Raw genomic sequence first — 25,485 nt, 5'->3', positions numbered from 1 at the left:
GCATTAAACATTCTTCAAAATGTCACTATATTAAAATATTTTATGTAATTATATATTTAAAATTCTCATTTACCACCCTGGAAGCCCTAAAGATGTCTAATGCTCAAATATTACTTTATATCTTCAAATGTTTTTAGGATTAATTAGCATGTGAATAAATATTTTAACCTAGGAAAGTACATGCTCATGGCTGAGTTTATCTCCATATGCACTGCATTTCATAATCATTGATGTGTTATCTTCATTAAATTACCTTCTATAACAAACAGTCTTGAAAAGAAAATGTGGAGCAAATACAGTCTGTCTTTACAAGTTTTATGCCAACTTGAAACAAGCATAGTCAATAAAATAAGACAAATAATAATAGTATTAAGTATGTTTGTGGTAATGGTAATAAAGCATTTAAAGCTGCCCATAAAAGGAAAGGAGAGAGGATCAATCACAAATATGAATTTCTACACCACACCTGTTTTCTATATTCATCTGGCCTTGTGGGTCTCTCATGACTTCTATGACCAAAAACAAGCTGGGGAGGAAAAGGTTTATTCGGTTTACACGTTTCCACATCATAGTCTATCCCTTTAGCAAGCCAAGACAGGAACTCAAACAGGGCTAAAAACTGCAAACAGGAGCTGATGCAGAGGCCACAGAGGGGTGCTGCTCATTGGCTTGTTCTCCCTGGATTGCTCTGCCAACTTCCTTATAGAACCTAGGACAACTATCCCAGGGATAAAACCACCCACAATGGACAATCCCCCATCAATCACTAATTAGTAAAATGCTTTACAGTGGGATATTATAGATGCATTTTCTTAATTGAGATTTTTTTCTCCTTTCGGATAACTCTAGTTTCTGTGTCAAATTGATATAAGATTAGCCAGCACAGGATCTAAGAGTATATAGGAGGTGGTGGAAAGATAATGGAGTATTAGATTTCTTCAGTGATACAGTCTTCCTGAACTATCATTCATATTAGAGTGGGACTCATCAGTGAGACAATCTTCTTCATCTATCACTCACATTCACTCACATTAGGAGATATACTCAAATTAGGGTAAGATATATCCAGATATGTTAATATGTACAAATTTCATAATATATTATATACTAGATACTCTCCTTCTCTCTATCCACCCAACTTTAAGTTCTTTCTCAAAAAGAAAAAAATCAAAACCCAATCCAATACAACAACAAAGCCTAAACAACAAAATAGATCATCAAGGAAAAAAAACTACAAAACAACCAAAAAGTAACAACAAAAATTAAAACCCTGCTGAATCTATAATTTTTTGGTCAATTACTCCTGAACATGAAGCCTGTACTGGAGTTGATATACACAATGTCACTCATTCCATTGGAGAAAACTGATTTTTTTCATCTTCCAGATGATATATGTTACAGTTGTTAATCTTTACCCTAGTCACTAGGCTTTCATTCATTTGTTCATTCATTCATTTATTCATTCATTAGTTTTTAAAATGTAATAAAATAAGTCATAATAGAATAAAACAAAAACTATCACATCAAAGGTGGACAAGACAAGACAACAGAAGGAATGGAGCCCAAGAAAAGGCATGAGAATCAGAAACCCACTCTACACACACTTGGGAATCCCATAAAAACACTAAACTGGAAGCCATAATTATAAATAAAATAGGACCTTGTGCAGACCTGTGCAGGCCCTCTGCTTGCTGCTTCAGTTTGTGTGGGTTCCTCTTTAATTCACTGATCCTTTTTTTAAAAATCTGCTTTGTTGTTTGTTTTTTTGTTTCTATTTTATTAATTTAATCCACAAGTTTGATTACTTCTTGCCATCTACTCATATTGGGTGTTTGCTTTTTATTACGTATTTATTTGTTTACTTATTTGTTCTACAACTCTTAGGTGTGCCATTATGTTACTAGCATGAGATCTCTCTAAGTTTTTAACATAGGAACTTAGTGCTATGAACTTGCTTTTCAGAACTGCCTTCATTGAATCCCCGTAGGTTTGGGTATGTGGTGTATTCATGTTAATTCATTTCTAGAAAGTCATTGCTTGCTTTCCTCTATTCTAATTTGAACAGTTCATTCAGTGGGCAGTTGTCTGGTCTCCACTAGTTTGTAACTCTTCTCGTGGTTGTTTCTGTTGTTCTTGATATCCAGCTTTAATTCGTGGTGGTCAGATAGGATGAAAGGTGCTATTTTGACTTTCTCTTACCTGTTGAGACTAGCTTTGTGTCTGAGGATGTGGTCAGTTTTGGAGAAAGTTCCATGAGAGTCTGAGAGGAAGGTATATTCTTTTACTTTTGGGTAAAATGTTCTGTAAATATCTGTTAGGTTCATTTGATGTATAACTTCAGCTAGATCTAGCAATTCTCTGTTTAATTTTTATCTAGAAAACCTATCTATTGGTGAGATAATGGTATCAAATTCTCCTGCTATTGGCTTATGTAGGTCAATGTGTGATTTATGCTGTGCAAGTGTTTCTTTGACAAGTATGTGCACTCTTGTTTCAGGGTAAAGATACTAAGCATTGCAATGTCCTCTTGGTGAATTTTTTTATGAGTGTGTGGTTTTCTTCCTTATCTTTTCTGATTCATTTTGCTTTGAAAACCATTTTTCCAAAATATTAAAATGGCTACATCAGTTGGTTTCTTAGCTCTATTTCTTGGTATATCTTCTTCAACCCTTTAACTTTAGGTGATGTCTATTCTTGATGTTGAAGTATGTGAGATTTGGGGGGAGGGCTGTGCAGCAGAAACATGAATTCTGTTTTTGCACTCCCTCTGTTTGTGCCTTTTAATTGGAGAATGGAGATTGTGGATGTTGAGAGCTATCAATGACCAATGACTGTTTCTTCCTGTTATTTTGTTGTTGTTGTTGTTGTTGTTGTTGGTGGTGGTGGTGGTGGTGGTGGTAGTGGTGGTGATGGCAGCAGAGTGGGCAGTGGTATGGGCAGCGGTGTGTGTCTGTGAGTTTTTTATTCTTTTGACTTTGTTGGTTTGAGATTATTTGTTTCCTGTGTTTTCTTGCATGTTGTTAACCCCTTGAAGTTTACATTCTAGCACCTTCTATAGGGATACATTTGTAGAGTTATATTGCTTACATTTGGTTTTATCATGGAATGTCTTATTTTCTTCGCATACAGTGATTGAAAGTTTTTGTAGATATAGTCATGTGGGCTGGCATCTGTGGTCTCGTAGAGTCTGAAGCATATATGTCCAGCTCTTTGGCTTTTAGAGTCTGCAATGAAAAGTCATGTTTATTTCTAGAAGGTCTGATTTTATATGTTTCTTGCTCTTTTTCTCTTGCAGTTTTTTAATTCTTCTCTCATACAATACATCCCAACCAGACTTTTCCCTCCTTCCAATCCTGCCAGTTCTGCTGCCCCAATTCCCCTCTCCTCCAGATCTACTCTTCCTCTGTTTTCTCTAAGAAAAGAGCAGGCCTCCCATAGGTAGCAACCAAATATGACATAAGACAAAAAACTAGGCACAAAACCTCATATCAAAGTTTGGTAAGGCAACCCAGTTGGAGGAAAATGGTTCTAAGAACAAGCAAAAGAGTAAGTGTCACCCCTACTCCCACTGTTAGAAGTCTCACAAAAACACTAAGCTAATAACCATAATATGTATTTAGAGGCTTTAAAACAGTCCCATTCAGTGTCTGCAATTTACAACTTCATTTCATGAGTTTGTATAAGCCCTGTTTAGTTCATTCTTCGGGCTGTGTTCTCCTGGTATCCTCAACCCCTCCAGCTCCTACAATTCTTCCCCCACCCCCTGTTCCATTTGGTTCCCTGAGCTCCAAGAGGAGAGAGATGATGAAGAGCTTCATTTGGGCTCTCTCATACGTTTGGCTCTGGGTCTCTGCATCGGCTCCCATCAGCTTCAAAATGAAGCCCCTCTGATGACAACTGGGTTTGGCACTGATCTGTGAGTGTAACAGAATACCATTAGAAATCATTTTATTAATTTCTTTATATTCCTTTATTCTTCTGTCATATGTCACTGTACTATCCAGCCTCTGGTTCTCATGAGGTAGTATCAGGCATGAGATCTCTTTTATGGTGTATATCTAATAGACAAGTCATGGATTTGGCTACTCCCACAAGTTTTGAGCCACCCTTTTGGTAGCAAATCGTACAGACAGGATAGATGGGGTCAAAGGTTTTGTGGCTGGGTTAGCGTAGAAGTCATAGCACTAAAAGCCTTGCCCAGTTATGTAAGACAGCTCATTTAGGCTCCTTATTCTCCGTTACTGGGAGTCCTCATTAGCGTTACCCTGGTAGAATCCGGGGAGTTTCTACTGCAGCACGATTTTCCACATTGCCTCCAAAATGCCTTCCAATTCCATCAGTCTCTCTCACACTTTCTTCTTCCACCTCTCCTTACTCCTCAGTCCTCCCTGTTCCCATTCCCACCTGTCCATAGTCCATGCACAAAAATCTATTCTATTACCCATGCCCAGGGAGATCCATACATCCTCCCTAGAGCCTTTTTGATACTTAGCCTTTCTTGTTCTGTGGATTGAGGCATAATCATCCTTTACTTGACAGTTAATACCAACTTATATGTGAATACATCATAATTACTTTTCTGGGTCTGGGTTATCTCGTACAGGATAATTTTTTCAAGCTCTATCCATTTGCTTGCGATGGTGTCATTTTTTTGTAACAGCTGAGTATCACTCCAATCACATTATCTTTATTTGTTCTTTGGTTGCAGGACATCTCGGTTGCTTCCAGTTTTGTTCTATTATGAGCAAAGCAGCTATGAACATAGTTGAACATGTGTCTTTGTGGTAGGATGAAGCATCCTTTGGATATATGCTCAAGAGTGGTATAACTGGATCTTGATGTTAATCTATTCCCAGTTTTCTAAGGAACCACCATATTGATTTCTATTGTGGTTATTTTTAATATTCTTTCTTTGTTTTATATGTTTATTGCTTTGATTCTATGTTGAAAAGACTTTCATTTCTTCTCAAGATCCAGTCATTTTGTTCATTTTGTGTTTTTGTTTTGTTTTGTTTTTGTGTTTCTTGTACTTAATTAGGCATCTCTTTGATTTTAGGTTAAGGAATTTTTTTTTAATAATTTTGTTGAAAATATTTTCTGTGCCTTTCAGCTGGGTATCTTCTCATTCTTTTATTACTATTATTCTTAGAGTTGGCTTTTCATAGTGTTCCAGATCTTCTGCGTAGTTTGTGCCAGTAGTATTTTTATTGATATTTTAAAACAATATATACATTTCTCCTATTAAGTCTTCAATGCAATGATTCTCTATCCTCATATTCTGTTGGTGAATCTCGCCTCTGAGATTCCTGTTCAAGTTATTCTTGTTCTGGAATTTTCAGTTCCAGTTTTCTTTTTCATATTCTTTATTGATTATATTTCCACTTTCTGGACTTAAACAGGTTTATTTATAGCTTTCCATGGCTTGTTTGTGTTTTTATAGATTTCTTTAGGGATTTATTTGTTTCCTCTTTGTAATACTTCTATCATATTTATAAAAAGCTGTTTACAGGTCCTTTATTTGTGCTTCAAATAAGTTGAAATTCTCAAGGCTTTCTGTGTTAGGATTGCTTGGCTCTATTATAGTCGTATTGTCCCGAACGTTACTGGTTATTTTTATAAATGGCTTCTAGGCATCTGGGGTTGGGGTGTTTGTAATTCTAGATGCTGATATCTAGTCTTGCCTTTGTTGGGTGTGTGTTTTGTTCCTTAGTTTTTGTATACTCTCAAGTTCTTAGAAGAGTGGGCAGCCATGTGTGTTTTTTTTTTTTTCCTTTCTTTCTTTCTTTTTTCTTTTTTTCTCGTTGCCATGTGTTATCTATAGGAAAATCTTCTGGTTTCTTGATAGTGTGACGACTGATGGTTCTAAGTCAAATGTGTTTCTGGTTGTTGGGAGCTTGCACCGAGGAATTGGAAAGGACTGGAGTATTTATTGTTGGGACTTCTCACGAAGGCAGGAACCTGGGTGTTTCACCAGGATCTGATTAGTTAGACCCTGGGGATGAAGGCTTGGAATTAGAAGAAAGAACAAGAGAAGGTCTTCTAGAGAGCTGAGAATGAAACTGGACAATTGAATTTGGAGCACTGGAGGAAGAGAGGAGGACATGCAATTAGCTTACCTGTTTCCCTTGTAGGAGGCCCCTGTCAGTTCCCAGAAAATACCTGCTGGAGTTGGAGGTCAGGGAGAGACAGGACCTTGGATCTGGGGAACCAGCTGGAGATAGAGACAGGCTGGAAAGGGAGGCTGCAGCAGGTATTTTGTTGCGGAGCTGGGCATGAGGCTGGGAAATTTTACTTGGAGGAGAATGAGAGGTGAAGGTCTGTAGTTAGCCTACCTATTTCCCTGGCAGGAGTACCCTAAGTGTTTCTTAATGCTATAAAGATAACAATTATGATCAATTGTCACATACACAATAGAGTTGCATTTAGCCATAGATAAAAATAAAATTATGTTTTCTACAGGAAAATGTATGTAACTGTGGATCGTTGTATTAAACAAACAACCCAGTCTCACAAAGACAAATACTATATTTTATTTCATATGTGGAACCTAAAATGCACATGCACATAAGTACACACACACACACACACACACACACACACACACACACACACCATAAAAATAGAAAATAAATTCATTACAAACAGGAGGCAGTAAAATGACAGTAGAGGCTAATGACAGTTAAATGCAGTCAAAGAACATTGTAAACTTAGATGAAAATGGCATTGTAAAACCTATCATGTTGTACAGTAAATACACAATAAAAATGACATAAAAGGAAATGGTCCGAGGTGTAGGATATGTTCATTATCTTCAGGTCATCATGGTTACCTGGTAGGCAGTTGTGTCAAAAAATGACACACTTCAAATCTATGGATAAGATACATACAAATCTATGGATAAAGAGTGTGTGGTATGTTAGGTAGTGTGGCGTGCGTGTGTGTGTGTGTGTGTGTGTGTGTGTGTGTGTCTACAAATCTCACGATGGATGAGATGGGTCTCTTCTCCCCATATGACTTCACCTTAGTTCATGGAATACTATCGTCTCTAAGTTGCTGTAAGGCAATGGTGTCTGTGATTGAAGGCTTCAGGAAGGCACCACCAGCTGTTGCTTTCCATCTTTTGCAGTAGAAAACAAAGAGAACAGTGTTTACACTCGTTTATTTAGGTGAACATCATATAAAATAGGAGGCTCCCTCATCTACTTGTTTCTTTCTTTGGGCCAGTTGAATCTCTGTGTCAGTGTTACTCAAGGTGGTCATTTCCTGTTATGGCTTAGAAGGAGGTAGACCCAAGTTATATGGGTAGATTTATTTTTATCTGAATTTTTATAGTTATTTTAAAGTGTTTGATGATAAACAAATATATAAAGTGAGAAAATAGTCTTTTGTGGCTTAAAATACATGTATAAATCATTATATTTGTTTTGAAATTAAAGTAATAATTTCAGTATTAGTTATAAGTTTATCACTTTTACCATGTGTAGAAATAAAACATATACTAATAGGGAATAAGGTAATGGCAACACTGTAGGATATTTTATCTAAAAAATTCTTATTTAGGTAAGAATTTTTATTTTGCTTATTATCAGATCTAATAAAATAAAAATTATCTCAAGAAAGTAATACTGGGAGAATAATTAAATTGCTTTATAACTAATCACATTAGCTTCAGAAAATCATGTATATATTACACTCAGTGATTTTTAAAATTCTGCTTCTTTATGACATTGACAAATTTTGTAGATCTTGAATTACTTGTGAGTAGAAGCCAAGTTTGAACTTATTTTTTAAGTTGGTAGATGATTGTAAAAATAATCCAACTAAAACACACAGTTAACAGTTCAGTCATCTTCCTCCTGCTTCTGTCCCTCTGAGTGATTTTATCTGACCAGTGAAACCTCCCCAGTATATTTATTTTGGATCTGATAGGCCAACAACGTGAGTTTGGATCAGTTGTCCTCATCAGTGTTCACTTCACTTAATTGATTTGTTTCTTTTTCTTGACATAAGCTTTATTATTTTGATGTTTTCTTAAAAAAACCTTTTATTTCAATTAAGTATATTTCCGTAATATTGTTAACATTTCATACTTGGCACTGTGAAATGTTGAGAACCGAGCTGGCCCACGTTTGGAGGCCAAAAAATGTTGGGGCCTAGGCTGCCCCACTTTGGGCAGCCAAAAATGTTGCAGCCCTCTCTATTCCACACTTGGCGGCCACTGTTTCCCGGCATAAGCTGCCGCTCTGGTCTGCGGGTCAGGGTTCAGCAAGAGAGAGAGAGTGAGGATGGACTCGAAGTATGGAGACCAGACAGAGTGTGATTCAATCCCGTTTATTCTTCAGTCTCTCTTCCTAGTCCAAGTCCCAAGTCTTGAGTTTCTAGTCCCTAGTGCCTAGTTCCTAGTTGTACTCCTAGTTCCTAGTTGTACTCAATCTGTTCTCTTCCGAGTGTCTAATGTCTACTCCTACTCCTAGTGTCAGAATCTGTGTTACTCCAAATTGATCTCTACTCTCTAAAGTGTCTGATTCTCTCTAAAGAGTATATCTCTCTGCCGTCTGCCTCTGCCTTTTATATGTCTCACTTCTAAGCCATGCCTTTAAGTTACACCTTTAATCATGCCCTTAGGTCTTGTCTCTAAATCTGATCTCTAAGTCACACTCTTAAGTCACACACCTTTAATATCACACACCTTCAATCTCACACACCTTTAATCTCACACACCCAAGGAAATTCCTGGGTATCCAAAGCAAGATGTTATCAGAGTGTGCTCAGCTGTTGTAGGCTATTGTAAAACAAGTCTCATGTCAGGGTATATGGCTCAAGATGGCTGCAAAGCTGATAGCCACTTTCTGCTAAAAGTAGGCCCCCAACAGTGAAAGTCATGAAAGCTTGCTATTTTTTACTTTTTTCTCAGAGTTTATAACATCCCTTCTTCTTATCTGGGGAAGGAGCACTACAGATTGCTATCAGGTGCCAATCCTAGCATCACACGGGTTTCCTAGAGTTTGATACTTTCCTCCACCAACATGGCTGCGGTTTCCTTATTTTGTATTTTGAGTCTCACCTTACTTGGCTCATTTTATTTTTTGGATGGCTATAGTTGCTGAGAGCTCAAAATATAGAGAAAAGTATTTTTGTTTATGTTATCCAATGCTGGGGACAGCATACAATGACAGGGACTGCCTGCAGTAGGCCGGGATAGAGACATCCCAGTAGCCAAGGCAGCTCTTTGTAAAAAACAGTTGTTCCCATTTTTCCTAACCTTAACCCTGGACAAGAGCTGTATAGATTTCATTTGTGCATGACTGTTTTTCAATTGACCTTGGTGTGCATAATTATTTTATTCTATCTGACTTTATTACTTCTTTCTCTTTCTGCTCTGGTGAATTCTGTGAAACTAGATGTTCCTTGATGTAATGATTCTTAAACAATTAGAGGCATAGGGCACAGCACAGCAGAGTTTTCATGGCCCAGGTGTATCTTGTATGTTCTTGTCTTGGAAACAATGCAATAACTGCACAATGGTAGTTCCAGATTAATGCTTGACTTGCAAAGAAAGTTTGAAGAAATTATTAGAAAATGAAATAGAGCCAACAATGGGACTCCAAAACAGGAAAAATCTATTGAAGTTATGAAATAAGTTTTACATAATATTTAAGAGTGGTTCCTAGATAAGGAAGTATAGAATACGTAAAATCTTATACTAGTAAAACAAAGCCAAAACACTGGGACTCTTAGGAGAGTCATTATGTGCAATGCACCAAAGTAAAAAATTAGTGGAACTACTGAGTTAAGGGATAACTTGATTCTTTCTGGCCACTTCCTGACAGTTTTGCCCATGTCATTTGTTATTAGAGCTTCACAAGAAAATGCAAGTAGCTGACCTTAGAGCTCTGAGCTCTAAAGTATAACAAGTTAAAAGTTAAAGTTTAAATAATGATAAGTTTGCAATTACTATTATTATTTTGGCTACGGGGCTTGAAACTTTGGAGAACAATTGTAATTCTTAATTCTTTGTGGGATGTGGTTATTCTTCTGAATTTGATTTGTCAATGACTAGACAATGTCTTTTTTTCTACCTGATTTTGAAGTATCAATAAAAGACTGGGGCAAGAGAAAGGCGAGGAAGCATATGAGGTGAATATGGTGTGTGTGAGAGAGAGTGAGAGTAAGAGAGTGAATGAAAGACCATGTAGAGAGTTAGTGAGAGAGCATGAGAAGAGCATGAGAAGAGTGAGTGAAGAGAGAATGTGAAGAGTGAGTAAAGAGAGAATGTGAGGTGTGTGTGGAGAGTGTATGTGAGTGAAAAGAGAGTACATGTGGTATGTGTGAGGTGTATGTGAGATGTGTGTGAAGAGTGTGTGTGAGAGTGAGAGGGGAATGCACAGAGGTGTGTAGGATTGTCGGAGTTCAAGAAAAAAAAGCGCACAGGAAAAAAAGCAGAGTGCGCAGGAGAATACAGAGTGGGTGTAGCCTCAAGCTGAGAGTGAATGAGCAAACAAGAAAGCAGAGAGTGAGAGAGAAGAGGGAGAAACTTTAAGCCTTGAAAAATTGCCTGTCAGCTTGTACCCAAAAAGTACTTTGTGTATATTTATCATGCTCCTTCCAGATATCCCTGCTTCCAGTTGGGAACTCCGATCCTGTGTGGAGGCTGGACCCCGACAGTACAATATGTTGCATTCTGCTGGTAACTCAACTTACCAAGAGAAAATAATGGGAAATAAATAGCAAAACAGAAAGTAATTTGAGGAAGGTTTCTAAACTTTGAAGTAGTGAGCTATCAAAATACCTTGAAGACCACAGAGTCCCAGAAATTAGTATTGAGCTTTTTCTTGGAGCTCAAACTGTCTGCAAGGTCAGTGCAGCACTTACTCATCCAAACCATCCCCAATTCAGGTACATGCTTAGAACATCACAATTATGAAAACAAAGTACACAGACACTTCAGTGTGGAAACTGTAGTCACAAACGAGACCAGCATATGTTACTAAGTAATTCACCAAATCGTACACTGTTAATTTATAGACAAGAAAACTGAGTTCCAACAATTGATAGGATAACCAAATTGTTTGAGATAACCAAAGCTTTATAGGCCAAAGCTTTCCCTAAGATGAAAGAAAATGGTGTTTGGGAGTCTGTGCAGGTTCTGGGTGCACCTGAAGGTGCACATCGCATAATTTGGATCCTTTGGTTTCTCTTGGGTTTTGATTTTGAAGCGATTCACTACCTGATCCTTTGCATTCTACATATTATGGCTGTTAGCCCAGTGGTTTTGTGAGACACCTAAGAGTGGTCTCTGACTTTTGGCACTCTTTTCCTCTGGTGAAGTTGCTTTGTCTAGCCTTGATATGATGGTGTTTGCCTGGTCTTATTGTATCTTGTTTTGTTCTATTTGACTGTTGTCTCTTGGAGGTTGCTCTTTTCTGAAGAGAAAAGAGGTGGAGGAGGGGGATTTGGTGCAAGGAGGGGGATTAGGGGGAAGCCAGGAGGAGTGGAAGGAGAGTAATCTGTTGGTTGGGATATATTGTATGAGATAAGATTCTGTTTTCAATAAAGATTTTAAAACGACAATGATATTGTTATAGTGAATCTTCTGACATGACTCAGTTCTGATTCAAACTCTACTCTCAGCTTACAGGGCATAAGAAACACTTTATTATGGAGCCATTATGAGTAGCCATGGTCTGGGAACATGGATCCAGGTAATCTGGAATTCCATGTTCCAAAATAGTAACGGTTTCATAGTAACAGAGCAAGTGAAATATAAATCAACATATTTTAAAGTCATGTTACAGCAAACTGGGGAAATCCCTATTATGGGTCTCAAATGCTAGCTAATGACAATCTTTGCTTTTGGGTTTGTAGACACTACTGATCCCTTAACATATTGTAATTGCTCCACCTGCCATGCACAGGATGTTAGGTGAAACATGTTAAGTGGGCACTGAATGACTCTTAATGAGGCTAAGGATATCTTAAGATAATTGAACTCTGTCTGCAACCACCCAGCTCCCCAAAGCCATAGTAGTTCCAATCAGTTAAACCTGTAGAATTTTTAACATAGTTGCAGATATATTTCTCCACCCCTTCCACCACCACCCCCTCCCACTGCACCAGAAACTTCTGTCACATTGGGAAGATGACACCCTAATTTTGTATAATGTTTGTGTTCATTATTTTATTTATCTCATTTAAGAAGTCATTTAACCCACCCAAACCCAGAAAGCTGGAAATCTATGGTGTCACCTAAAAGGAAAAATTAACAGCATATGCTGTAACTCATGAGAGGAAGGTGTGTACCAGAGAAGATAAAATGAAACATGAATAAGAAAAACTAAGTCGAGGATAATATTGACTAATGATATTGTAGCTTAGAGACTGCCTGTTTAAACAGTCAAGATTTAGACATCAAAGGACAGTAGTCATAGTTAGCTATTAGTTACCAAAACATGTCACAAGGCAGTTAGTTATCACTGTACAGTTTTTACAACCCATAAGTATGAACATTTAAAAATGAAGCTAGCCAGGGCTGACACTGTCTGCTGGAGTCTAAATCTGTCTTGTAGTGTCAATTACAACACACTATGGTGGCTGTATAATTTGCCTGAAATAAAAATAACTCAGTTGACAGGTTGTTTTTTTTTTTCAGACAATCATCAATGTTTTCTAAAACCATCCATGGTACATTAAACACATGCAAAAGGCCACCTGGGAAAGGCCACCTGCCAGGCTGCACCATGTGCCAGTTCTTGCAATTGTCTCAGTATTCTGATTTCTGTAATATACTACATTCCTGTCTTAAACTCTACAGAATATAATTAATGTTGAGGCTCTGTGGTCTTCCTTTCCTTTTTGTTGTTATATCTACTGTTGTGCTTGTTCAGTTCAGGCCTAGGCAACCATGTTAGTAAGACTTTAGGCCTGTAGCTTCTGAAAGTACTAGAGCTACAAGAAACTAAGGAAGGATGCTGGGGGTAGAACTAGTCTCCTCCAGAGAAGACTGCACCAACTGGCTCTCCAGTGCCTAATGATCAACTTTGAAAACATATGTAAAAGAAACATTATACAGATTGAACAGGGTATATTTTAGGACACACACATGCACAAACAATTTTTAACAACAAATAATGAAAAGTTGACCGTGAATTTGAAAGAGAGAAAAAATGGTATAAAGAGGGCTCTGAAAGAGGAGAGAGAAATGATGTTATTATAATCTCAAAAAGTAAAGGGAATAACACAGAGAAAAGAGGAAGACAAAAAATTGTACTCAAGTCTATTCACCTTTCTTTTCTTATTAGGAGCTAAAAAACATTGAAGAATAGAGAAAGTTGTATTGGATTTAAGAAAAGATTCAGACACCACTGAATGTTTAAAATGTAAGAATTACATAAATCTTCATTCAGAGAAGATTTGGAGATTTATTAGTTATGTATTCTAAGACTACTTACCTTCATTTCAGTTTATGGGATCAGTCTTCGGGAACCACAAGGGGGCAGAAGAGGTGAACTAATTCTCTAAATAATACTAGGTCTCATAGAAAGTTTTTATAATTTTATTTATTTTCTAGGAATATGAAATTTGTTGAAGGCGCTGGTAAAAGTTTTGATTATAATTACATAACAGTATAAGATGTAAAATGCCAGGTCTTCTGGTTTCTAACATATTAATACAGAGTAAATGACCATATGGAGTATATTCTTCTGATAGAAAGTGGAAAACAACTGTCAATTGAGGGCTAATAAAAAATAAACAAATGAATAAATGTGATTAAGATAAATATATTATACCACTGGTACCAGAGTCAAAAATTTAAAAATAAGATAAATCCTCTGTTAAAAGTAATTAAGGATAGATTCTGTACTGTCTTAAGGACTGTGGGAAAATGAAAACTTACTAGGTTACTGTGCTTATAGGGGCTTGGATTGGGTAGGTTTTAGTTTTCTTTTTTTTTTTTTTTAAACCCCTCCCCACAAGAAAGAAATGTCCATTTGAGACTAAGAACTATGAGTACAGGATGCTCACAAAATGTGGCTTACTCTGCATACGTCCTCACCTGTCATACAGGTTTGCCTTCTCTGGAAGGAGCTCTGGGTCTGCTTTACAGGATATTCTAAAGTCTTTTATTAAATATTATCTCAGAGGGAGGAGGAATGGGTTGCAATGTGTGCGGGTGAGATACTTGTATGTTTTATTTCAAGCTGTTGGCAGAAAACTCAGTCTATCTTGCTTAAGAATCCCCAGGGCAGGGGTGTACTATCAGAAGCTTGGCAAAACTCAGCATCTCAAAACCATTAACCCCTCCCAGCAGTAGGTTATGTTTTGAATTATGGCAAATTAATCTGAAGGAAAATAAGTGAAACCATATCATATCCTGTCCTTGTCCCCTAAAATTACTGCAATTTTTTTCCACTGGAATTTTCACTTTTTCTTTTTTTCTTTATGTGAACTTGACGGCAGCATTGGGCTTTCCTATGAAATGTCTAGGGTCTTAAATAGAGTGTGCACTTCTAAAACCTTCAGAGTTCCAAAGATCAGAGTGAAAAGTAAAACATTAAAAAACCATTCTAGAAAATCTATTGCAGAAAATGGCTTTGGCAGAGTAGCAGACAAATAAGTTAAAAATAGATGGGTCACTATTTTGGTTCATAGTGTTTAATTTTTTTTTTTAAATTCTAAGTGTATAGAAATGCATTGAGATGTATAGAATTGAGGTCTAGTTTTTATTGGTATAATTTTTTCTTGGTTTTTAATTTTCAAGTTCTTTATATAAAGGTCTTATAACCTTTATTATAAAGATCCTACAAATAAATAATAACATTAAAACTAACCAGACTTGGTGTCTATAATAAACTTTCAAAATATTTGTAAAACATAAAAAGTAATAATAATTCCCTCCAGATCCTTGTACAGGAACATAACATTTGTTATGTTCCTGAATGGTGGCAGGCAGAGGTACAAGACCCTAATACTCAGGCTTGTTGGTGGCTAATTTCTTAGTGCTGCAGCAAGACTTGTGTGCCCATGAGAACCTCCCTCTCCTCCTCCCAAAACACTTAAAATGAATTTCTGACTTTTCCAGAATGTAAGATCTAAAATTGAAATAACTGCAGTAAAATTTCTGTGAGATCTAAAAGGCATCTCTGTACTTAAGTCTGGTTACCATAACACAGAGACAAAGCTAGAGAGGCAACTGAGGGCCCCACACAGATGTGCATTTCAGGTTAGTCTAGGCAGTTGGCTATGGTTTGGGTAGGCTAGACTTATGGAAATTCACCAGACTGGAGAAGCACACAGGATGTGCAATAGGCCAATCCTGGAATTTAAATAGGTCATGAGTGAGCTAGATACCAGCAGTCTTAGTAGGTTGAGCTGGTGCATAGAATAAGTGATTAGGGCCAAGCAAAGTTTGTATTTCAGACTGATATGAAAGATATACAATTAGGGCCAATACTGTAGATTGGAAATAGTGCATAGAGGGCTTAGGAGTCTAGGCTGATATGTAGGGTGTACAATCTTGGCTGGCTCTGGATGATGAGTTGGCACAGACAGGCTAGGGTCAGGCAGACTTCTGTTTTTGTTTACACTTTACTTGGAATTTAATTCTCATCCTCTTTATATTGCTGGGGGTTTTGTTCATGTTCTTTTTTAACTGTTGCTTATGTTTATGACTGCTCTTTTAAACTCATATCCTGAGGTTCATCTGGGCAGTTGTTCCTGGAGAGCATATCTACAGGACTCAATTGGGTATCATATTGTTTTAGCCTCTCACATTGCTTTTGGTGTTGTTAGGTGGTCCGGGCTTGTAGACTTTTTCATTGTGTGTCTGATATGAGTTATTATGCTGCCTTTGTTGAGTAAAAGTTTGGCTCTGTTTTTGCTATTGCTCAAGCTTGGTTGATTTCAGATAAGGTACGAGGAACTTGTATGTCAGCCCTCCAGAGGTTCCGAATTGATTTTTTTGATTGGAGTGTTGGGTGTGATTCTAGTTCAATGGTAACCAAGAAAGGGGATGAATCTGAGACTCCTCCCTGGGTCTTCCTGAGCAAGTGCAAAAGATGGGCTACCTGGGTATTGTGTTACAGTTTCTTTAATGAAAACCTTCCATCTAGGAGGGAAGCTCATAAAACACAAGACGTTAAAGGGGAGGTCAACATGGTATTTTAAGGTAGGCTCTTTTCAGGGAGGTGAAACAACAGAATGTCCTAAGGGTAAATAAAACATTCCTTCCTGAAGAGAAACTCTCTAATCTCAGGAACGTAATGGCTTCAGTAAGTCCCAGAAACTATCAGATTCACTAGGTCTTCCTCCCACATGAGTAATAAAGAGTCACTGTGACACAAGTTGAGTTGACTGAGACCAGTAGATAAGGCTGCAAGAGGCAGAGATTAGCTGAGCTTCCTGAAACCTCAGGTCAACTGAGTGACATGGAACTGAGTGACAGTGCCTGCAGATTGCATAAAGCCTTAGGTTTCCAGCCTTAATGTGCAGTCACCCACACTGGGGTAGGCTTCAGTGATGTAATTGCCCTTGAGGCATTTCTACTTTTGTAAGGAACCTTTCTCACTTATGTTTCTGTAAGCAGCTCTAAAAAAAAACTGGTTGGTTCATGAAGTTGAATTTTAGCATGTGTGTACACTGCCCTGCCTTTGGTTCCCTATCTGGAGTGAGTAGACATTTGTTTACATCCCCCCAGGAATAGTGTCACACCTGGTTAGAACTGGAAATGTAAAGAAGTTTGCACCAGGGATCATGGGCAGTCACTTCTCTGGGCCAAAATCTGCATGGCCTAATTTAGCCTGGGAGTGTGAGGACGTTAAGAGTATATGGGTGTCTGGGTCACTCACCAAGCTAGGGTGGTTGGCATACCCTGAGCTAAGCCTGGGACTATGTATACATTCAAGAAATGAAGTAATTTTCTTAGTAGAAAAAAACCCACAAGACCATCTTAGAGTAGTAGGTAGATAGCCAGAGCAGACCAGAGCTCACCTGTATAACCATGTTTGTCCAGTTCCTGTGGTCTTTTACAAATTAACTGTGATACAAAATATTTCAATAACTGCATTTTTAGAGTTTACTACAACAAACTCTGTTTCAGAATAACATAATGTGTCTTAATTCTACCTTTCTTGAAATTCATTTTTCAGAATTTCCTTCTAGTATTTATTTTGTATAAAATATAGTAAAAGGAGTTTTGTTGATTTTTTTTAATTTTAGCTAATATATTGGTTACTAATATAAACTGTTAAGAATTGATTTGACTAGAATTTCTCCATATCCTTACTTTTAAAGGTCTACATTAAAGAATAGTTAAAATTGAGTGGAACATTGTTCAGTATAGACCACTTGCTTAGTATATGCAAGTCCTTGAGTTTAATCTCTAGTACACACACACACACACACACACACACACACACACACACACACACACGAGGGGAGAGAAAACCAGCAAATGAACTTCAACGTAAAATTTTCAAGTCAAGTTTTGCAGGCGAATGGGTGGAACTAGAAAAATACCATCCTGAGTGGGGTAACTCAGACCCCAAAGGACATTCATGGTATGTACTCACTATTAAGTGACTATTAGCCAAAAAAGCACAGAATACTTAGGATACAATCTACAGAACTCAAGAAGGTTAACAAGCAGAAGAGCCTAAGTGAGGATGCTTCAATACCACTTGAGAAGGAGACGAAAACTATCATGGAAGGTAGAAGGAGGGAGGGACCTGAGTAGGCCGGTAGAAGAAGGTGAGGAAAGGGGGAACATGATCAAGCATGGGCGTGACAGGAGAGAAGCCCTGAGGGCCAGCCAAATGAATGGAATGAATGGAAATATAAAACCTTGGGAATCAGGAGAGGAGACCCTTTAGAAAATATCAGAGACCTGGGAAGTGAGAAACTCTCAGGAAGCAAAAGGAGAACCTTAGATGGAATGCCCAAGAATGGGGACAGGGCACTTGTAGAGTTCACCTCCTGTAGAAAGACAGGGCATACATATTTAAAGATTAAAAGATGACTTCCACATATACAAAAAAAATACTGTATTTGTCTTTTGGGATCTGTGTTATTTCACTCTGGATAATTGTTTCTAGATCCATCCATTTACCTGCATATTTAATGACAGAACTTTCTTTTTTTTTTTTTAATAAAATATCATTTTATTGGATATTTTATTTATTTACGTTCCACATGTTATCCCCTTTCCTAATTTCCCTTCCAGAAACCCCATATCCCATCCTCCATATCCCTGCTTTTATGAGGATACTCTCTCCACCTACCCACCCACTCCTGCCTTCCCGCCCTGATATTCCTCTATACTGGGACATTGAGTCTTCTCAGGACCAAGGGCTCTTCTCCCATTGATGTCCGACAAGGCCATCCAACTGCAGGAAATTTTTATGAGAGTTGGCATCCATCTCTTGTGGAAAATCACCTAGAAGTGGCATGCTTGAAGATGATTGGAGGTGTGTGTATTTGTTTTAAACTGAATGTTCAACCTGGGGAGAGTTTCCTGCATGCTGCAGGAGTCACCTCACACTGACTTGCATCCCTAGCTGAGGGTTTTGTTTTTGTTTTTAATCTACACCTTTCACCCCATCACCACATAGTATACACTGATAGTACTGAATTGAAAGGTGATTTCCTGGGCTGAAGAGATGGCTCAGTGGTTAAGAGCACTGACTGCTCTTCTGTTCAATTCCCAGCATCCACATGGTGGCTCACAAACCTCTGTAATGGGATCCAATGCCCTCTTTTGGTGTGTCAGAAGAGAGCGACACCATACTCACATACATAAAATATTTTTTTTAAGGAGATTTCCTGTTAAAGAATTTGACAGAACATACTTCATTGAGTAGGCGTGTAACAACTTCATTAACCGTTCATCAGTTGATAGAAATCTGATAAACAGGCTCTTTAAAATTTCTGGCTACCATGAATCAAGCAAACTGCTCCCTTTACCCTCTCTAGTGTTAGTAAGAAATTGTGATGTGAACATTCTGTTTAGGGGATAATGTACTTTTCTAGTACATTAAAAAAAAAAAAAACCAAATAGTGTTTGGCTGTCATATGGCATGAGGAAGTTGCTCCTACTCTGAATCCCTATCAGCTAACTTGCCCAAGATGGATGACTTCCTGGTTTAATTTTGCTATTACTAAAAACTTAGGATTGTTGTAAAATAAAATAAAAAAAAAAAAAGGCAGGGCATCAGGTGAAGGGATGGGGTTGCCACCCCACAGTCAAAAACTCTAACCCAGAGTTATTCCTGCCTGAAAGAACTGCAGGGACAAAAAAATGGAGAAGAGACTGAGGGAAAGGCCATCCAGTGACTGGCCTAACTTGGAATCCATCTCAATTGGAAGCTCCAAGGCTTGACACTTACAATAATATGGTGTACTTACAGACAGGAGCCTAGCATGGCTGTCCTCTGAGAGGCCCACCAAGCAGCTGACTGAGACACTCAGATATTTACACCCAACCATTGGACTGAAGTCAGGGATCCCTGTGGTTGAATTAGGGGAAGGCTGGAAGAAGCTGAGGAGAGACCCCATAGAAAAGGCAACAGTCTCTACTAACCTAGACTCCCGAGATCTCTCAGATACTGAACCACCAACCAGGCAGCATACCAGGCAGATGATCCAAGGGCCCAGCACATATAAAGTAGAAGACTGCCTGGTCTGGCCTCATTGGGAGAAGATTTGCCTAACCCTTGAGGCCCCAGGGAGTGGGAACTCCTTGCAGGGTTCAGGGGTTTGGGGGTGAGAGGGAGGATATCCTCTTGGAAATAGGGGTGAGGTAGGGGTGTAGAGGAGGAGGTATGCAGTGAGGAACTGTGGGAGGGCAGAAAGGGAGGGCGGCAATGACTGGACTGTAAAAATATAAAAGTAATAATAAAAATAGAATGTAAAGTTTAAGGCAAATAAAATAATTGATAGAAAAAAAAGAAAATTTTGAATTAAGTTACTAAATACTCAGAGTTGACAAAATTCCAAACTTACAAAATGTTTTGCTGTTTTTGATGCTGTGTTGATCCACATGAAGTTCCAATGTTCCCCAGCAATGTCAAGAAGAGGTAGGTACATATAGTATGCCCCAAAAGTCTCAAATAAGGATCAAAATACTCCTTCTGTCCCAGATGATCCGTCTGATCTTTGTATGTTGGGAATACAACAAATGTACTTTAAAACATCAGTGTCCAGTTTTCAGTTTGCTGAAGCATCTATGATAAACCATTGCACAGTTTCTTCAGCACACGTTTCCCTGCTCACTTTGAATTTCCTTAGGAAAAACAGAAATTATACACTGTAGATATACAAGGAAGAACTTTGCAAAGGAAATTGCGCCTATCTGCAAGCTCTAAAATATCCAACAGCATAAAATATTATGTTGCTAGGCAGTTAGTAAACAAACTACTTGCGTGTGTGTGTGTGTGTGTGTGTGTGTGTGTGTGTGTGTGTGTGTGTATGCATCACTGAAAAGTCAGAAAGAGCAGTATTTGCATCTAGTATCAACATGAAAAAGATAATTTGTATTTGCATATAGAATTGGCATTCCAGAACCATATTCACTCTTTATATTGCTTTAGATATTTTTGAACAAATAATCATATTCTATTGGAAAAAGTTTAACTTTTCCTTTTTTATTTCAGAGGCTTTTGTATTTTTTGTCATCATGTATATGAAGTATGATCCTTAGTATAATATTGAATGGAAATAGTAACACATGCTTTTTTATTTACTCTTAAAATGAAGTACTCAAATTTGTATTACTTTGCATAATTTCATTTGATTTTCTTCATAGACATTTTTATCAAGTCTAGAAAATCTAGGAAATATTTGGTATAATTTTGTTTTGAATTTGATCACTTTTTACAGTAAAGGAAAAAAAATTAGCTATGGGTTTTAAATTTTTTACATGATTTTAGAATTAATTTATTTTGTGTGCAAATCAAAATTTGAATTTCTAAGATAAGTCTGAGTTGCTGAGCATATATTTCCAAGTTGTTTTTAAATTATGATTTGGTCAATTCAATTTTTTATATATTTTTATACTTATAATTACATTACTAAGTTCTAGTTTTCTTCATTTGACATCTTTGATTTACTGGTGTGATATATTAAATCCAGTGATATGTGCTCCTAATTACTGAGCCACCTCAAAAGAACATTTTAAATATGAAAGTAATAAGACAATGATATAAGAAAAATAAATATATGCACAAGTAAAACACCAACCAAATGAAAATTAGATCACTTACAATATCATACAATGTAGATTCAAGATTAAAAAAAAAACAACACAACTGTAAACATAAAACCAAAGCAAACCTGAAATCATACATATCATTGTGAGGACCTGCGTTCGGAGCCCAATATCAATGTTGGGTGGTCCACAGCCTCCTGTAATTCTAGATCCAGAAAATTGAATGCACTCTCTGGCATTACATACACCCAGACAAAAATATCATATTCATATAATTTAAAATAAACTCTTTTAAGTTTTAAAGATAACTAAAATTGTTTTTCTTATTTGCAACCCATAACTTTGTCTTAGTTTTCCATATAAGACAATGTCAACATAATCATTTTTTTTGCTTTCTTTCTTCTTTCTTTCTTTCTTTCCTCCTTTTTGCTATTTTTCTTCACATAGGTCTTATTGTTTTCATCGGATTGTCCTCACCCATAACTATCTGACTCTGCTTCCCAAATGTTCCTCTCATGCCTGACCAAAATAATTGCCTTTGAATAAAAATGTTTGCACCATTCATATTTAATCTAATTCTTATGAGGTTAAAAACCATCATCTTGCTATAAATTTCAATTTTCTTTAATATTTTCCTTAAAATATTGAGATTGTCCCCCAAATATTTATATCTATATTTTATATTAACGTATGTTCTTTTATTTAGAATACTTAATTTTTAAAATTACATTCTACCTTCAGGTAGCCTTATATTTTTTCACACATTATGCAAGATCTATTCAAGAGACTATTCCTATCTCCCTCCACATTTTATTCTAAAATTGCTGTACATATTCTCATATTTATTCTATATGTATTATATTACCATTTAATGAAATATAAATGTGAAGACTTTTATGTTGTCTATTTATTTCTTATTTCTACTGATAGTCACTCATTTGTGTAGATGCAAATTCCTACTTATATTTACTTTTCTTCCATCTACTAACACTTTTCTGTGAATGTTCAGCTATAGACATATCATCTATGGCATCCTCAGTAGGCTCAGGGAACAGAATAAAGCCAAGTATATAAGAGTTGGAAAATAGGTGGAATTTTGTGAAATGCTGTCTTCTTGAAATGCAGGTATGGCATGGCTGTTGTACATACTAAAGCAGAACATCTGTGGTTACCTGCACAAGACCAGAACAAGATCAACACCCTTGTAATTTTCAGCATAGAACCAAGGAGCCCACCCTTGAGGACCTAAGGTTAAATGGTGGCTGCTTGCAGTAGAAGACTCACTTTACTTATGGGAGTGGATGAATACAGGATTGGTAGGATCTTCATGTCCAGTAGATGATTTTCCACCAAATTTCCACCAGTGTGCACTCAGGCAGCACTAATCGAATTCAATAGGCTATTTTAAAAATGGTATTTGGGATGGAGACGTGTTTGTGGGTGCCCAGAGCATGAAAGGGAAAGAGTGATGGAGTAGACAGTGTACAGAGCTAAAAACATGTAAAATAACAACAAAAGAGTAAGGAAGAAGGGGAAGAGGAGGAGGGAAGAAGAAAGGGAGGACAGAAGAATGGATGGAAGGACAGAAGGAATAATGAATGAAAGGAAGAAAGGATGGCAAAAGGGATGGTAAACAAAGGAAGGATGGATGAGAGGGAAGAAAAAAAGAAATACAGAAGGAAGAATGGATGGGAGGAAAGAAGGACAGAAGGGAGGAAAAGAAGAAACAAAGAAACAAAGCAGGCAGGTTAAGAGGCCTCCGTCGAATAAATGTCCAAGATCATGCTAGATTTTCATATATTTGTTCAGTTTCCAAACTTTTTATTGTTGCAAAATTTAGTTCCATGGCAATGTAAGTAGAAAAAGAAATGTTTCATGCTTTCTGCTTGTTTGCTTTTCAAAACCAATAATATTGAGCATTGTCTTGTGGCGTATGCGACACAGCCGCTCCTTGTGCTGATGAGAATGGATCTTCAGCAACTCTAGAGCACAATGGCCCGAGTTTATTTTTAGCTTGCAGTTCTGTTTAAATTAGAATACCATGTGATAGATTTCATCCTGGTATTTAAACAAATACTTGGTTTTAGTAGATCCTCCTCCTAGATTCCTACTTCCATACCCGCTCTCCCCTGCTGATTCCCTTTCCCACCCCAGCAATCCTTTTCTGCCTTCAGGTACAAGTGTCCTATTGCCCTGCCCACTCCTTCTGAAAACCTCTTTCTCCTTCTCATCATTCCCTTTGTATTTTCGTGTCTTACATACACATTTTCTCTCTCTCTCTCTCTCTCTCTCTCTCTCTCTCTCTCTCTCTCTCCCACACACACACACACACACACACACATACACACACATACACACACACACATGTGCATTCACATCCTTGTAACTATTTATATGAATTTAAATCTAGACTCATTTATTTACCCATAAGTAAGAATTTGCCATTTTGTAAAAACAAAGATGAAGCTGAGAATTGTTCAATGAAGCAAACTAAGACAGATACAAAAAGATACATATGGAGTGTTGTTTCTCACATGCTTGGTTTGTTTCAAACCCAGGTCACATTCATACACATGTCTCTAATAGTCCAGTGTAGAGAAGTGACCTGGGTGTCTACACTGATATATATCCAGCAATGCCAAATAGGTTGCACTCCTGTGCTGCTTCTGTATTTGCTCAGTAGATATGGTTTGACTCATATATTAGTGTAATCTATATAGAAGTCTGGACTAAGATATTTTTAAATATTATTAATTATTTTATTTCTAATATTTTAGGTAGTTTGAATTTCCATCCCAAGCTAATCATTTAAGTCAATATAGTCTTTGGTTTTCTCTTCACAGGATAATTTATCATATTATTGCTAACATGAAACACCACCCTGCTGGAGCCAAGAGAGCTTGTACATGGCCTGAATTTGGTTTCACACCCTAGTGTCAAGAACTTCTAACAGCCTGTAACTCCAGCTTGAGAGCAACCAATATATCTGTCCCCAGTAAGTGCTGGCACATACATGCATACATCTTTATACAGATACATATAAAGATAATTAAAAATTAAAATAAGTCCTTAAGGCCCCTCCCTGATCCAGAGACATCTTCTCATGCAGTTCCATAGACAAGATGGTGAAGGTTGATGTGAATGGATTTAGCCGTACTGGGCTCCTGGTTAACAGGGCTGCCTTTTGCTCTGCATCTGGCAAAGTGGAGATTGTTCCCATCAAGGACCCCTTCACTGACCTCAACTACATGCTCTACATGTTTGTGATGAATGTGAACCACAAGAAATATGACAACTCACTCAAGATTGTCAGCAATGCATCATCCTGCACCACTACCTGCTTAGCTACCCATGGCCAAGATTATCCATGATAATTTTGGCATCATGGAAGGGTTCACGACCATGGTCTATGCCATCATTGCCACTCAGGAGACTGTGGACAGTCCCTCTAGAAAGCTGTGGCGTGATGGCTGTGGAGCTGCCCAGAGTATCATCTCTGCATCCACTGGTGCTCCTGAGGCTGTGGGCAAGATCATCCCAGAGCTCAACAGGAAGCTCACTGTCACGGCCTTCTGTGTTCCTACCTGCAATGTATCCATTGTGGATCTGACATGCCACCTAGAGAAACCTGCCAAGTATGATGACACCAAGAAGGTGGTGAAGCAGGCATCCAAGGACCCACTGAAGGGCATCCTGGGCTACACAAAGGGCTAGCTTGTCTCCTGCAAGTTCAAAAACAACTCCCACTCTTCTACCTTTGGTAGTAGGGCTGCCATTGTTCTCAACGGCAACTACTTATAAAGCTCATTTCCTGGTATGACGATGACTACAGCTACAGCAACAGGATGGTGAACCTCTCATGGTCTACATGGCTTCTAAGGAGTAAAAAAGACCTGGATCACCCACCCCAGAAAGGACACTGAGAGCAAGAGAGAGACCCTCAGTTGCTAAGGAGCATCTCCCTCACAATTTCCTTCCTAGACCCCTATAACAGGAGGGGCCTAGGGAGCCCTCTCTACTCTTTTGAATATCATCAATAAAGCTGCTGCACCCACAAAAATAAAAATAAATAAATAAATAAATAAATAAATAAATAAAATAAGTCTGTAAAAGGAACCAGTATGCTCTTTATGTTCACCAAGTCAAAGTTACCCTTACTATGATAGTAACAATGTGCTACCAGGCTTCTATGTCCCTGAAGTCTTCTCTGATGGAACTTTTTTTAGAGACTTCATTGGGTTCTTATACCTGTGCCTCCACTTTAACCCTTATCCCACCCTAATCCC

The 25,485-nt window shown here is 37.7% G+C and overlaps 1 pseudogene across 1 annotated transcript in view; it reads left to right on the top strand.

Moving 5' to 3' along the window:
- LOC117707322 (glyceraldehyde-3-phosphate dehydrogenase pseudogene) overlaps positions 1–25,232 on the top strand; it is a 50,983-nt pseudogene extending 25,751 nt beyond the window's left edge. Inside the window, exon 3 of the transcript XR_013109840.1 lies at positions 24,043–25,232. The product of XR_013109840.1 is annotated as a glyceraldehyde-3-phosphate dehydrogenase pseudogene (transcript). The remainder of the gene's footprint in view (positions 1–24,042) is intronic.
- Positions 25,233–25,485: the final 253 nt, after the last annotated feature.

Source organism: Arvicanthis niloticus, chromosome 4, assembly GCF_011762505.2.
Source record: "Arvicanthis niloticus isolate mArvNil1 chromosome 4, mArvNil1.pat.X, whole genome shotgun sequence".
Taxonomy (NCBI): Eukaryota; Metazoa; Chordata; class Mammalia; order Rodentia; family Muridae; genus Arvicanthis; species Arvicanthis niloticus.
Note: the sequence above shows the minus strand (reverse complement) of the source record. Positions and strands in the feature narration are given on the sequence as shown.